We start from the raw sequence: 13,536 nt of genomic DNA, 5'->3' as shown, positions 1-13,536 counted from the left end.
GAAGGCAGTTTTACAACTTAGAGCCGGATATCCAGCCTAAATTAAGCTCTTACTCTCCTACAGAGACTGGGAGACAGAGATAGTATCTTCCTTTGTGATTTAATTTCAAAGAGGTGGCTCTCAGGTCCTTCAGAAAGACTATATACTGGGTTGCAAAACTTGTAGGAAGCTTTTAGATGAAATAACACCTCAAAGAGGCAGGGAAAGAATTTATAATTACTAGCTTTCCAAGGAAATGTTCTAAGAAAAGGGAGATCAGAGGCTTAGAGACTACAAGAAACCTGTCTCAAGTTTGGTCAAGCTGAGGGAAATGTTAAGGTCTTGGTTACCAGGTGTCCTGCCTGGACCTTACAGTCACCGACCTAAAATCTACACCTGAAGCTGGAGACTTGGCTTGAAGCTCCAGCTCTGATCTATTCAAGTAAACATCTATTATTCAGGGAAGCACTGTAACGTGGGGCCAGGAACACTGCACCTAAGAAACAAAGTCAGTAAAAAAATTAATTAAAAAATTTAAAATTTAAAAAATTGATTGATTGGCTGGTTGATTGATTGATTAAGGAACAGGGACCTAAAAACTACCCACTTTCAGTAGAAAATTGAATGTGAGTCAGAGAAGGGAGCCAAGTATTAACATGACCTCTCCTGGCTCAGGACACTGCATTCTTCTGCCAGACACTGAACACCTCATTTATGGCAAATCTTTTCAGAGACTCTGCCACAAAGTAGTTCCTCCTTCCAGGGATGCAGCAGTCCACTTACCCAACAGCTGCATTCTCTTTCATGTGAGTGTTGACCTGAGAAACTGTTTGAAACCTGTTGTCACTGAATCATCTAATTAATCCTGACTGATGTCCTCACTTTACTGAGTCTCACACGTATTTTGCAAAGCTACCAAGTCCTTGACACTGGTGCTTTTTTCCTAGGCTACCCATACAAGCACAAGTCAACTGGCATTTGGATGGAGTTTCCAGAGTTTCTGGGGAAAACGTACGTAGCAGATGGGCACACAAAGTCAAGCAGAGAGTGAAGGAGAGGTGCCAACCGCCTCTCCTGCCTCTACCCCTTCACTATTACCTGGAATTAAATCAGCTGACACATTTGCCATTTTTCACTACAAATATATTTAAAAACATTTAATCTCAAATCAAATCTTATAGCTCTTCTCTGCCTTCAATCCACTCTCAGTGCTGCCATTGAGCTTTTCAAAACTCAGAAATAATCCCACCATTCACCTCTTTAAAACTTAAGTGGTTCTTCCCAACTTCAGAATAAAGTCAGTACCAAACTCCTTCACCTAACAAAAAGGATAACATGCCCCAAACATACTTCTTCTTCCTCATTCCACCCCAGTGGGACCTTGTGTACTGACACCATGTGAAAGGCACCCTCTGGAGTAGTGCAGTCTAGGGGAAATTTTCAACACTCTAACAACTCTTCGAATGACACTGCACTTCCATCCCACAAAAGACATTAATCATGAGTTAATATGATATTATTTGAAGCAAAGAGATGGAATTTTCACTGCTGGAGTCAAGAGTCTCTCTTCTAATCCTTCGTAAGTATAGAATGTAACCTCTTTAGATATTGGATAAATGGCATCCATCCTTTGTCCCCACTGCCCACATACAGAGCCTGGCTCATGGCTGACCCTCAAGAAGAGTGTGTCAAATAAGTGAAATTAATTAACTGTAAATGAATGAGTGGATAAACGATGCGATGAAACAACTAGTTAGAATTAACTTAAAGCTCTGAAAAAGAGAAATGCAAATGTGCACTCTGAGGGAGCAAACTAATGAAGTTACCCTGGTTTCACCATGCTGGATAACTGAGTTAATGAAGCTCAGATTCACCCGAAACAGACATACAAAAAGACCTATGTGTATCCACGGGAAAATGGCATAAAACCAAGGATTCTTTTATCTTATTCTTCTACTTTGGGAAGCAGAAAAATGCATTCTATTTATTGAAATCACTTTCCCTGACAATTTTTTTCAGTCTGTTGTATTGATTGATCTTCATCAGTTTTAGCCTTGAAATGATAAAAAGGGTGGAACATAAACAAAGAGCTGCCTGCACAATATTTAGGTGGAGAACATTCATCAGTGTGAACAGCTCTAACTTAAAAGCGTAAGAAGAGTATTCCCCCAATGCCCAAGTATAGTTCTCAGCTTTAATGAAAAAGAGACAATTAGAACAAAGGCACTTGCTCACTTCAAGTCACAATTCATCAAGCTGTCAAAGACAATAAAATGCTACATACCTAATCTTTCCTGTTAACCATAATGTAGGCAATGCAATTACATTGTTGCAGCAAATTGGCAAGAATTAGAGAAAGAATTAATGTAAAAACCTTGTGAAATTTTCTCTTCCAGTAAATGGTGTCATTCATATTTTAAAATCTGGTAAAGAAATATTAAATATTAAGTGAATTAGCAATAAATACTTCTTATTAGGCCCATTTTCTTGCTCAGAAGTATTAGAGATTTTTTTTAAGTATATAAGCCAGGGGAAATTAATTAGCACCACCAAAGCCATCTACTGAAATTAAACCCAAAGGATAATTTTAGGTGAAATGGAAAGTAGCAACACAAACACTCAGTAATACATAGAAATGCAAGAGGACAGATAAATTTAGTCTCAAAAATGATCAACATGCTTTCAGTGGTCTTCATTCATAAACAGTAGATCCATATCCACACAACAGAGGAAACTAGCTGACTATGAAATTACATGATTTTATATGAACTATGTAAAATCATTTTACATGAAATTATATGAATGATAAAGAGTATTTTCTAAATGACCTCTGTTTTCCAAACTCAGTTCTTGGCACTATAAGGAATACAGAAAAATAAAGCAAAGCCCTGCCCCTCCCTTAAAATAGCAAGCATTAATTGAGGACTAGAGATGCCAACCCAAGGAGTAAAAAGATGAGAAGTTGTGTCTCCTCTGGAGGAGCCCACAGTCCCTTGGGGAGTGCAGTGTATAAACAAGTCATTGGAATCTATACTTTACTGTTCATGTATGCCAAGAAAACGGAGGACATGTGTCTTTCATACCTGATCTTGTTTCAAGTCTCTACCCTGGTGCCTAACAGTGATGAGACTGGTTCTTCAATCTTGTCTGATAGTCTCACTTTAACTTATTAATTATTCAGCTAATTCAAAGTTTAACCTCCATCACTGCTGTCTCTGCATCTCCCACTTCTGTACCTTAAGAAATGAAAGCATTTATGGAGGGGTGGAGCTTGCTGGACTTCAGGACTTGGACACTCTCTGAATCCTGATTGCTCTGTGCCCTGAGAAGCTTCGGCAAGCTCTGCTCCCCTTTACTGTCTCATCGACACCTTGTTGCCATTGGGACTCTCCGTATGGTCTCCTTCTAGCCTTGGCCACGTATGTACTCAGCCCTGCCAGATCAATCTTCCTGGCTCCCTCTTCCCCGAAGCTCATCAGCCAGGAGTGCTGGTCACCTGCATCCACCCAGAACCATGGAGGGATGTTTCTGCTCACCTCTTCTGCACACACACACGAAAACTGCCACTAGCTCCAGTTCTGTCGCTCTCTGCTTGCTCAAACAGAACACACGTTCATCCCGACCATCAGGTAGCTATCCCATGTTGAATTTTCATTTTAAATTCCAAATAGGAAATAGAGCAAAAAAAGCACTCCTTGCCCTTTTTTCCCTCCACAAAACACCTACCTCTCTCCCATCTAACCCCATAAATTCCATACTTCTTTAGAGGAAAAGAAGAGCTTTCTTATACTATTTTCTGTCAGCAGATGCATACCATATTTTTCTTATGTTTCTTCCAGGGGACATAAAACCGCAGACTTTAGCCTAAACTACTTATTTACTTTATCCTATGATAATTACGGATAGATTTTAGGAAGAGGAAATGATTTTTTTTCCAGTAAGCAAAACACATACAGAAATTCCTCACAAACATTATCCCTATTAGACCATAATCTTATTATAAGTGCAGTACAGGAAGACAATGCTAATGCTGTGAAAGCATAAATAAGAAGGGTTAGATTAATTTGAGAGACTGAAGAAGTTTTGGAAAAGAGCAGTTTATTACAAGGGTAAGGATAAGCAGGATTTTCAAAAATCAAAACGACAAACATTAAAAACCAAAGATCTACTTCTATTTATACAAATGTATTTACTGATCAACAAAATATGAGTTCTATGTCAGACACAGAGATGTGCCACCCAGAGGCACCGCTTCAGGAATGAAGGGCATATTCAGCAAGCAGCCTGCAGCTCTAGCTCCTTCAGGATCTGCCCCAGTTTCAGAAACCACACCGTTTTGAGCCCATATTTATTGCTAAGCAAAGTGAGGGTATAAAGTCCCAGGAATTTCGACCTGGTATGACACTCTGATGGGCATTACTCACTTCAGAGCTCCCTGCCAAGTCAGCTAGGGCTTTGTGGGGCCCACATTGCAATGCAACTCTTTCAAGGTTAAGTTTTGCCTCCTCCTTTTCCTTGCACAGAAGTTGATCCTTAATAAATGCTTTACACCCCGAGCTCTATCTCCGCTCCTGGAGAACCCAGAAATGAGGTCTATGAAAGTAGGCCATCAGTGGGGGCTTTGAAACTAGATGACTCAGCAAGCTGTAGGCAATGAGGATACCATCACTGGTGGTAAGTCAAGAACATTCCTCCGACAAGGTGACAGTTAATGCTCAACTAGTGGTGAACTGGAGGGTGTCCCAGGGAAGGAGGAAATAAATTATCACAGGTAAAGATCAAACATTGCAACTGAGGGAGGAACTAGCAGATGTAAGGATCACAGCATGGGGTGGCTGTGGCTATGGGCCACGGATGCTCCACTGGGAAAGAGAACAAGCAGCAGAGGTAACAGGCAACCAGAAAACAAGTGTGAAAGCCAGAGGTCTGTGTGGTTGCCTACAAAGACACACTTACCATCTGCATGGCAGGACAGAAAAAGCCACACACCAAGTCCAGGACCTAACAGACCGAGTGGTTAAACGCCCAGCAACAAACAAGGTGAAATGCCCAACTGAGGCAAATCAGTCACGCCGTGGGGAGGGCTCTGAGCAGGAAACCCTAGGATGCTGACCTGTGAGCTCGAGCTGCTTTCTGAGTATATACGAAGTAGATGAGCCCAGGTGCAAGGGGCACACTTACATAGATGTGATGTGGTGCCCAGACCCTCCGTAGGGAAAGGGCCTGATGTGGGGACATTGCTCAGCAGATACCCTCCAGCTGTCATCCACAGCTGGTTACTAAGTGAGGGGAGGGGTGTAACATTTAGACAGTTCAGTCTGACACACAACACTCTGACAAGTAAACTTGCTCCAGAGCTGCCTGCTGGTCTGATCTAAATTTGTCTAGTCTGTTTTACTATTTCCTTTGCCCAAGCTTGCCTCCTCTCCTTTTCTTTCCCAGATTTCTATCTCATGTATACATTTTGAATTCCAAACTCCATCTCAAAGGCCGGTTCCAGAGATACCAAATTGCAACTCCAAATGTTCAAAGAGATACTACAGCACAAGTATTAACATGCAGTTAGAAGGCATTTGAGTGTTTTTGGTTGTTGCCTATAGATTATAGTTAATGAATACTTGACAGGAAGCATTTGAGGTCAATTTTTGCACTCCTGAGAAAGAGAATTTTTTTTCACCTGTAGAAGTATCTAATTCTTTGTTGGTTTTCAGTCTTAGGAATTTTCCCGGATGAAATCTGAAGCAGCCCCCATTCCCCGCCCCACAGACAAAGAGAGCAAGGAGAGACGGAAGAAAAGAGGCAGCCACTCCAGGCTGGGAGGTGGCCGTTTTAATAAGCGCGGGAACTTACTCACGGGACTTCTTGTGGGCGGCAGCAAGAAGAGCAGATCTCCACAGCCCTCCGCGTCTGCCAGAATCAGTTTTCACGTGAGTCTTAACAGAGTTCACTCACATATACTATCCAGAGGTCTCAGCAACACGTTGCTCTCTCCCGGCTGCATCCACGAAAATGGCTCCCACTGTAGAAATGTGACTCCCGAGACCAGCCCCAGCCAGGGTCCACCTGCCGGTGTCACTCCAGCCGATAGGAGACAGTTCGGTTCAGAAGCAAAGGAAAACGCTGTTCTTTGATCAAAGAGTGGACAGGCGTGAGCTGGTGCTCTAGGGTCAACGCTGGCCACGCCCCCCAACAGGCCGGGAACAAGCGGCTTTGCCAGCAGGGAGGGCAGGCCGCGGAGTTCTCGCGAGTCCAGGGCAGCTGTGTTGCTCAGGACCCTTCAGCCTGAGGTGCGAGACGCAGCATCTCAGCGCAGGCCCCCGCCCTTCCCCGCCGCCGCCGCCGCCGCCGCCGCCGCCGCCGCCATCTCGAGTCTTGAGTGTGCGCACAGCGCTCCTGCGCGTGGTCCGCCAGGCCTGCTTGCCCTGGCGCAGCGGTTCTGCGCTGGGAACGCTAATCCAACGTCTCAGGTGCAAGGCATCTTCATACGGCTCCCGGCAGGCAAGCGAAACTAGACTGAGCACGAAACAAGAGGTTAGACCTCATCACCTAGATTCTATCTTATTTTTCCCAAGGCCCGCAGTGGGCTTTGCCCATGACAGAAATGTTGGGCAGAATATGTATTTCAAGGACAAGGCAGAGGGTGAGGAGCCTCTGAAACTGCCCGGGTCCAACTGGTGGGTCAGACGGCTGCTACATCCTCTCAATAACCTTGTCCAACACTCCACCACTCCTGACTGGCTTTCATAATCTCCCCCGCCTCCCGCTTCCTCAGTGTGCCCTGAGAGGTCAGCAAGGGGTTTCACTAGCCGGGAGGTGGCTCGTTTGGCAGCTGTTTGGCTGCAGATGCCCCAACAACAATCTAAGCACATGAAGAGAATATGCAGATTAAGATAATAATTTCTAAGTAACAAATGTTTCCTCCAAGAGCCCCATGATCCAAAACCACTGATTTACTAACTCTTCCAGGGGTCTGGGGTCAGGGGGACAGGCGATGGTAGGATCACTCATTTGCATCCTCACGTGATTAAATAAAAATGACATCCTAGCAGATTAATCAGGTATCAACACACAACATTGTTTAGATGATGACATAGGTGCCTCCTTGTGAGTAATGTCCCAGGCTATTCTATCTGGGGGGACAGATTTTCTCATTAAAGGCATGTCAGTGTTCAGTAAGGACAGGCTTTGCCAGTTATCATTTCAGGCTCACGGGGTGAATTTAGTAAGGGCTCCTGTGTGTGCTATAAAGCCCTCCAGGCCCATGGAGGGAACCAAGATGGTGGCCAAATGAACAAGTAGAAAACAGAATGTGGCCATCTAGCCCTGTGAAGTGGGATGTTGATGTTGCCAACTTTTGTCACCCTAGGGCGGATTCTCCTCTGTGCTCAGGGAAAACGCAGTGTGCAGAGGCCAGCAAACCAGGTGGAAGTAACAGTGAAAGATTTGTGGCCATTTGTGAGAATACTCAATAATACTTGGGCTGTGTGACTGGTCAGTGCCAAACCAGTCACTATCCTTTAATGTGACAGAATGAGGACACAGTTCCAGGGATATCCTTCCCGCATTCCTGGGACAACTGGGTTGCTTCTGTGCAGAGGGATTTTTCTGTTCCCAGCATAAGGGTGCCTGGGGGCTCGAAAGTCCATAACCCAGGGTGAGCCACATAAAGCCATCCCAAGTCTGAGCAGAGCCACCCAGTGCTCTGGTTGTGGTATTTTCAGTATTCTTCCAGTCAAGAGTTTGTTGGGCTGCCTGTGTAGTTTGATTGACAGAAAAAAAAAAAAAAAGAATACCTATGCCCAGTGTTACTGTTATTGATAGTATGTGACACAGACCAGATGTCTGGATTTGTATTAGTAATAGCAGATGAATAAAGAGTGCTAATCCTAGCTTTTCTTCTTTAATGTACTGCCTTAGGGCCCTCCAGTCTTCTTCCTGGAGTGGTGATCCCACCGTGGCAATCCTGATGAGCTCGAGAGGGGCAGCTCCCACGTACCCAACACTCAGAGTGATTCCTTTGCTTGGCATATGAATGGGCCCTTTGTTGAAACACATTTCCACCAGGGGCCCATCCTGTGACTGCAGGAGCAGCAGAAGTCTAACTACGGAAGGACAGCTATTTACTAGAAACTTGTAGGGAAGGTCTTCCCCTTCTCCAAGAATAACAATTGTGGACTGATCCCGAGATATTAATGTGGCTGCCACTCTAGGAAAAAGACTTGGTTACGCACACCAGGCACATTGGCTGGGGGAGGCAGTACTGTCAAGCATGAGGAGATGGACTAGGGGCAAGATATGACAGATCAGGCCCCTGCCTTCTCCCCTGTTTCAGTGATATGTATTCCATTTCAGGTCTAGTGTGTTTCCATTGGTCAGGCTTGCAGTAGGACAGCAGGATCCCAACAGAGATGGAGTTATTGCCCCTCCCACAGGGGTGTGACGTAACTTGCCCATCCAGATGGGATGTCCCATTGCAAATTAGAGTAGATAATGCCTTTCCCAGATGTAATGGGACTTGGTGTTTTTCACATAATCCATGATAACAGTTGACCACTGTCAAGATCTGGGGCAACGGTTGTTTCCTGTGACTTGAATATCTTTATGGTATTGGCTGTCCCATGAGAGGTGCCCAGTCTGGCATTTGGGACAAACAAGCTTTAGTGATTGACCATTCAAATATACTAAAGTCTGAAACAGTACTTTAGTCCACCTTGCCAAGGTGTTTCATCTAATAGTAATTTAATCTGCTGCTTTAATATTTCATTCTTCTTTTCTACTAAACCAGCTGCATGTGGCTAGAGGACAGATGGAGCTTCTGTTCAATGTCATGTCCTTTTGTTAGTCTTGTATCTTATGACCTTTGAAATATGGCCTCCAATCACTGTCTATTTAATAGGGTATCTGTACACAGCTTTTCTAATCCTCTAATTTGGATTAGAGGTGGCAGTCTGGTTTGGGCAGTGACAGGGGAAAGCTTGGGTTAGGCCAGATGCAGTGTTCACACAAACCAAAGCTTATATGAACCCTCACTCAGAGGGAGGGGCCAACATAATCAACTTGCCTACCCCTCACCAGTTGGGAACTCTAGTGTATGGCCCCAGACTCCTTTGGCAATTGCCTTCTGCATTGTTTAGGACGCACAGAACATGCCGTTACTGCATTAACTAAGTCACTGTATTTCAAGGGCATCCAGCATCCTTGGCAGTATGCCATCCCCCCTGGGCACTATAGTGGCCATTCTTTCTCTGCACCCAGTCTTCTGTGTCTACTGAAGGGTTGGTTGCAAGGGCTAGTATCTGAGCTAGTGCATCAGCTTCCTGATGCCAGGGGGTGTCAGTGCCTTACAAGCTGGGATGAGGAAGACAGTGAGGACTGCCTCAGGTTCTTGCAGGTGAACCCAACTGTCTTTCCACATGTCTTGACCCCACAAAACCTTGTTCATGATCATCCACCCCTTGGCTTCCGATTGTCCAAGCCATCGGGTAATCTCTTTGGAACAGCCCAGCTGCCAGTGCAAAGGGTTACTGTCTAGGAACTGTGAGTAATCAATCACCAGCTAAATCTTTCTCGAGTTGAGCCACTGGCTGCTGTGGTTCGTTCCTGTTTCCATCCAGTTGGTGTCAGTGTTGGGCTGAATAGCAAATGCTGTTTTCATGTGGCAGGTGCCTCGAATGGAGCCATCTCTATAGCAGGTATCAGGAAGAATTTCCCCTGCTCCCTCTCTGTAGGCAGCAGGGGCCCCCACAAGAATAGAGGTGGGGGCATCTGGAGGATCTATGTACTCCATAGGGCCTAGTAGCACCCACATTTCTAGAGACAGTGGATTGGCAGACAGGGACTCTTGGGCTGCAAATGGGCATGCAACTTAATCAAAGTGGGAGTTTGAGCCATGGCAGAAGTGAGTTAATAAAGCATACTTTCAACCCACCCCTTGATAGGAAGAGCTCTTACCATGATATGCTGTTTCCTCCTGAGAGACTACCCGGAGGAGCACTGCGTGCAGGGCTAGGAGCAGTGAAGAGTCAGCTCAGCAGGAAGCCTCCCATCACCTCCAGTGGCCCTCACCTGGAGGCAGTTTTGGCCCGAATCTTACCCCAGGGCACAGGAGGCACCCCCCCATTAGGGATGGTAGGGAAAGGTGGGTCAGATCTGAACTGTTGTTTAGATTTTAAGGCTTTGCATAGGTCAGTCAACACAGCCGTGGACTGAAGGTCTATCTTTTCAGACCACGTGTGCTTTTAGGTTACATTTACTGGACACTTAACAGCTGATTGGAGCAGCCCTTTGGCCTTTTGAGCTCCCTCTCTGTCTTGGATCTTTCCTACAGCCTGTACCCATTCCTAAGATTTGTCAGTTTTCCTCAGATCAGCAATAGATTGCCCGAAATCATAAACATCTTGTCCCACAAATGGCCTCAGTGTGGATATCAGCGTCCCATACCAGGTGCTGGGGGAAGACCACAGTGAATGTGGCCTAGTCAGGGTGTTTAAAGACAGGGGCACAGATGGCTTGTCTCATTTCCAATTCTTGAGAACTTTTTGTATCTCCTTTACAGATTTCCAAGGCCCCATATGCCCAGGGAGACCCCCCCTCACTGGGCCAAACTTCCTTGTAGGATAGAATATTCCAGTCCACAAGAGAGTTCCTTGAAACTCCTGAGAACCCTGAAGGTGCTGCCAGAGAACAGAGTGTGTAGTGATGTTGCTCATTTTCTCTGCCTCCTGCCCGGTCAGAGCAATGCCGTCACCCCCTGTATCCCATAACACCACTGACCTTGCCTGGATACTTTCCCTGGCCTTTTGTTGGAACTTGGCAGCTTTATCAACAAACTCAATGGGAATCCATTCTCTCATCATGAACGTTTCCTGAATCTGGGGCTGCCCTGCTGGCTGTGGTTGTGGCCACGGTGCTTTGGCTTTCCTTTGTACCAGGGGTCAGATGCCACATGTGCTTCAACCATTTCACAGTCAATCACAACATCCTCCTCTTCACTCCCCTCACCTTCCCAGGGTTCACCTCCTAGTGTCCCAAGCAGGCTTTGTCACAAGCATCTGGACCTTAATCCTCAGCAGACTGCACCCTCCTAGCTTTGCAAAATGACAAGCTAAGGTCTCCAACTAGTTATCCTGCCCTCCCACCTTGTCTGCCAGCCCTAAAGCAAGCACAGCAGTGGACACCCATATGTCCTTCTTCTCGGCCATTCTTCCAACTTTCTAATTAAGTTTCAACCTCTAGTGGACATCAGTGGCGAGCCAACCTGCCCACAGTCAAGGCCAGCCACTGCAGGGGCTATTTGTTTCCCTACTTTACTGCAGTGCACTCTGTGCAGTTCCTCACACAACTGCATTAGACTAGCTGGTGTTTTCAGGACATCCTTGTACTCACACAGTGATCCACAAGCATCTAACACACAGGCCGCCCCTCCTACACAGAGGTCAATGGCCAATTCGGGATCTCTCCCAAGAATGCCTCTTTCCCAAGACCCATTTCTTTGGTCTCTTGGCTGGCTTGCCAGTTATTGGTTGGCAACCTCAGGAATTTCCAGTATGAGATCTGTGTATGGCTCCTATACACAGAGGGCAAGAAGAGACTTAAGAAATTGGCAGGCCATGCCAGATTTGCTGTTTTAATATGCAAGGGGACTTACATATGATACTTGACTTGAGCAGCTTCAAGATGAGTAGATTCCCCACACTGCCCACCAGAATCTTAAAAATTTATGTAGAACCTTAGCTAGGTTTAGTCACCTGTGCAATCCTGGTGGTCTCAACGATACACTACTTTCTCAAGTCTGCAGTTTTGAAAGGGCACCTTGTGTGGGAGTGTTAGGCATAACATACATTCCAAGGACATAGGAGAGGGTGAGGAGCCTCCAGCCATCTGGGTCCAGCTCACAGGCCAACCTGCAGTCACATCCTCTTGATGACCTCCCCCAACATTCTTCCCAGTACCAAAACAAAATACTGTGTCATAAACTTCCATCTCAGTTGGGGTATTTCTATGTCTTTGGTTCAGTCTTAATAGCCTATGCTGATTCTCAATCTGAAAGTTGGCAAATATATGGATTCTCTGGCATAAAGTTCACATTTATAATGTATATAATGCATATAAATTGAGATAGAGTATATGCTTAATACAGTATGGCCAGAAGAACAATTATTATTATCTCATAGGTATTCAGTCTAAATATCTTATTTAAGGATCAACAAAGGAAGCCATGAAATTGGACAATATCAGGAAGGGAGTGAGTGTAGCAAGAAAAAAAAAAGACATCTATGGACTTCCAGCATTAAAATGTCGGGGAGATGAATAGGAACTGAGGATGAGCAGCCAGTGAAGAAAAGGAGAAGCAGCGGCGAATGCACATCACAGGTCCTGTGACAAACGCTTCACCAGGGAGGGGAGGACCCGGTATGTGAAATCCTTCCGAGATATCAACTAAGGCAAGAAAACAATGAGCAACTGGAATTTAGAATGTGGAGGTCACTGGTGGATTTGATGGAGGCTTTGACCTGCTGTGGCAGGGTCACACACAATGACTGGAGTGGGTATGAGAGAGAAAAAAGAGAAGCTCAAAGAAGGTTACATTTGTAAACCACTCCCTTTAGGATTTTTGTTACCAAGAGGACAGAGAAAACTCTTTTTTAAACGAATGGATGAAAAGATGCAATAAAAAGACTCTTGGCTCCCATTTAACATCAAGATTGAGCATCATGATCGTGTGAAGAAAAGCAATGCAAATGCACTACCCTGCCTTGCGGGTCAACTTTTATTATTTTTTTCCATATAGAGTTTTTACCAAAGATATAAATGTCATTAAAAAGTATTCCCTATTTTTCAGTCAAGTACTTTAAATTATGATCCACTCTCTTAAACACCTGCTCGCTGGTAATACTCTTCAAAACAGCTCATTGTTAAACACCCAAGTTAACTCACAATCTCTTAACAGGTTAAACACTGGCACTTAACTCCTAAAGTATATTAGCTACAAATTGAACATTAACTAAAAAGCACTCAAGCCTATTTAAGGCTTTAGAGCCTTCTTATAAAGGTATGGTATTTGCAATCAGATATGATTTTCATTAGCTACTATGGAACTAATCCACAGAACAACGTTCCTAATTGGTATTATAAGAAAATGTTTCTCTTTGGGACGAGAGTTGAATTAAGGCAAAGATTTGGGTTATAGTAAATGGCTCCCTTACCTTCTAGGACCACTTGTTTTTGTCTCTCTCTGGTTATTGTCCAGGAATACGCAGGGACCCTGGAATGCAGCTTCTATTTAATTGACCCTCTCCATCAGTAGCCATTTGCTTTGGGAAGCAGGCAAGTGAGCATCAGCTGTGCTCACTGCCAGAGTAAGTAGACATCTGACTACTCCTTTGGCTCCTGGCAGTAACTGCATTACCACTTTCCTTTCCAATTCCCTGCCCTGCTGCCCAGAGATGAGTTCTAAATGCCCAGGGCTCAAGGTGAAGAGATTGAAGCTAAGGCAAAGAGTTATCCCAATTTCCAGTGAATTTGTATTGTTAACAATTTAACTTTTCAAAGGATTTT

The 13,536-nt window shown here is 44.8% G+C and overlaps 1 long non-coding RNA gene across 1 annotated transcript; it reads left to right on the top strand.

Moving 5' to 3' along the window:
- Positions 1–6,357: 6,357 nt before the first annotated feature.
- LOC140699323 (uncharacterized) lies at positions 6,358–12,819 on the top strand. Its single transcript, XR_012077396.1, has 2 exons — positions 6,358–6,510; positions 12,180–12,819. It is a non-coding gene; the product is annotated as an uncharacterized lncRNA (long non-coding RNA).
- The last annotated feature ends 717 nt before the right edge of the window (positions 12,820–13,536 follow it).

Source organism: Vicugna pacos, chromosome 1 (assembly GCF_048564905.1).
Source record: "Vicugna pacos chromosome 1, VicPac4, whole genome shotgun sequence".
NCBI lineage: Eukaryota > Metazoa > Chordata > Mammalia > Artiodactyla > Camelidae > Vicugna > Vicugna pacos.
Note: the sequence above shows the minus strand (reverse complement) of the source record. Positions and strands in the feature narration are given on the sequence as shown.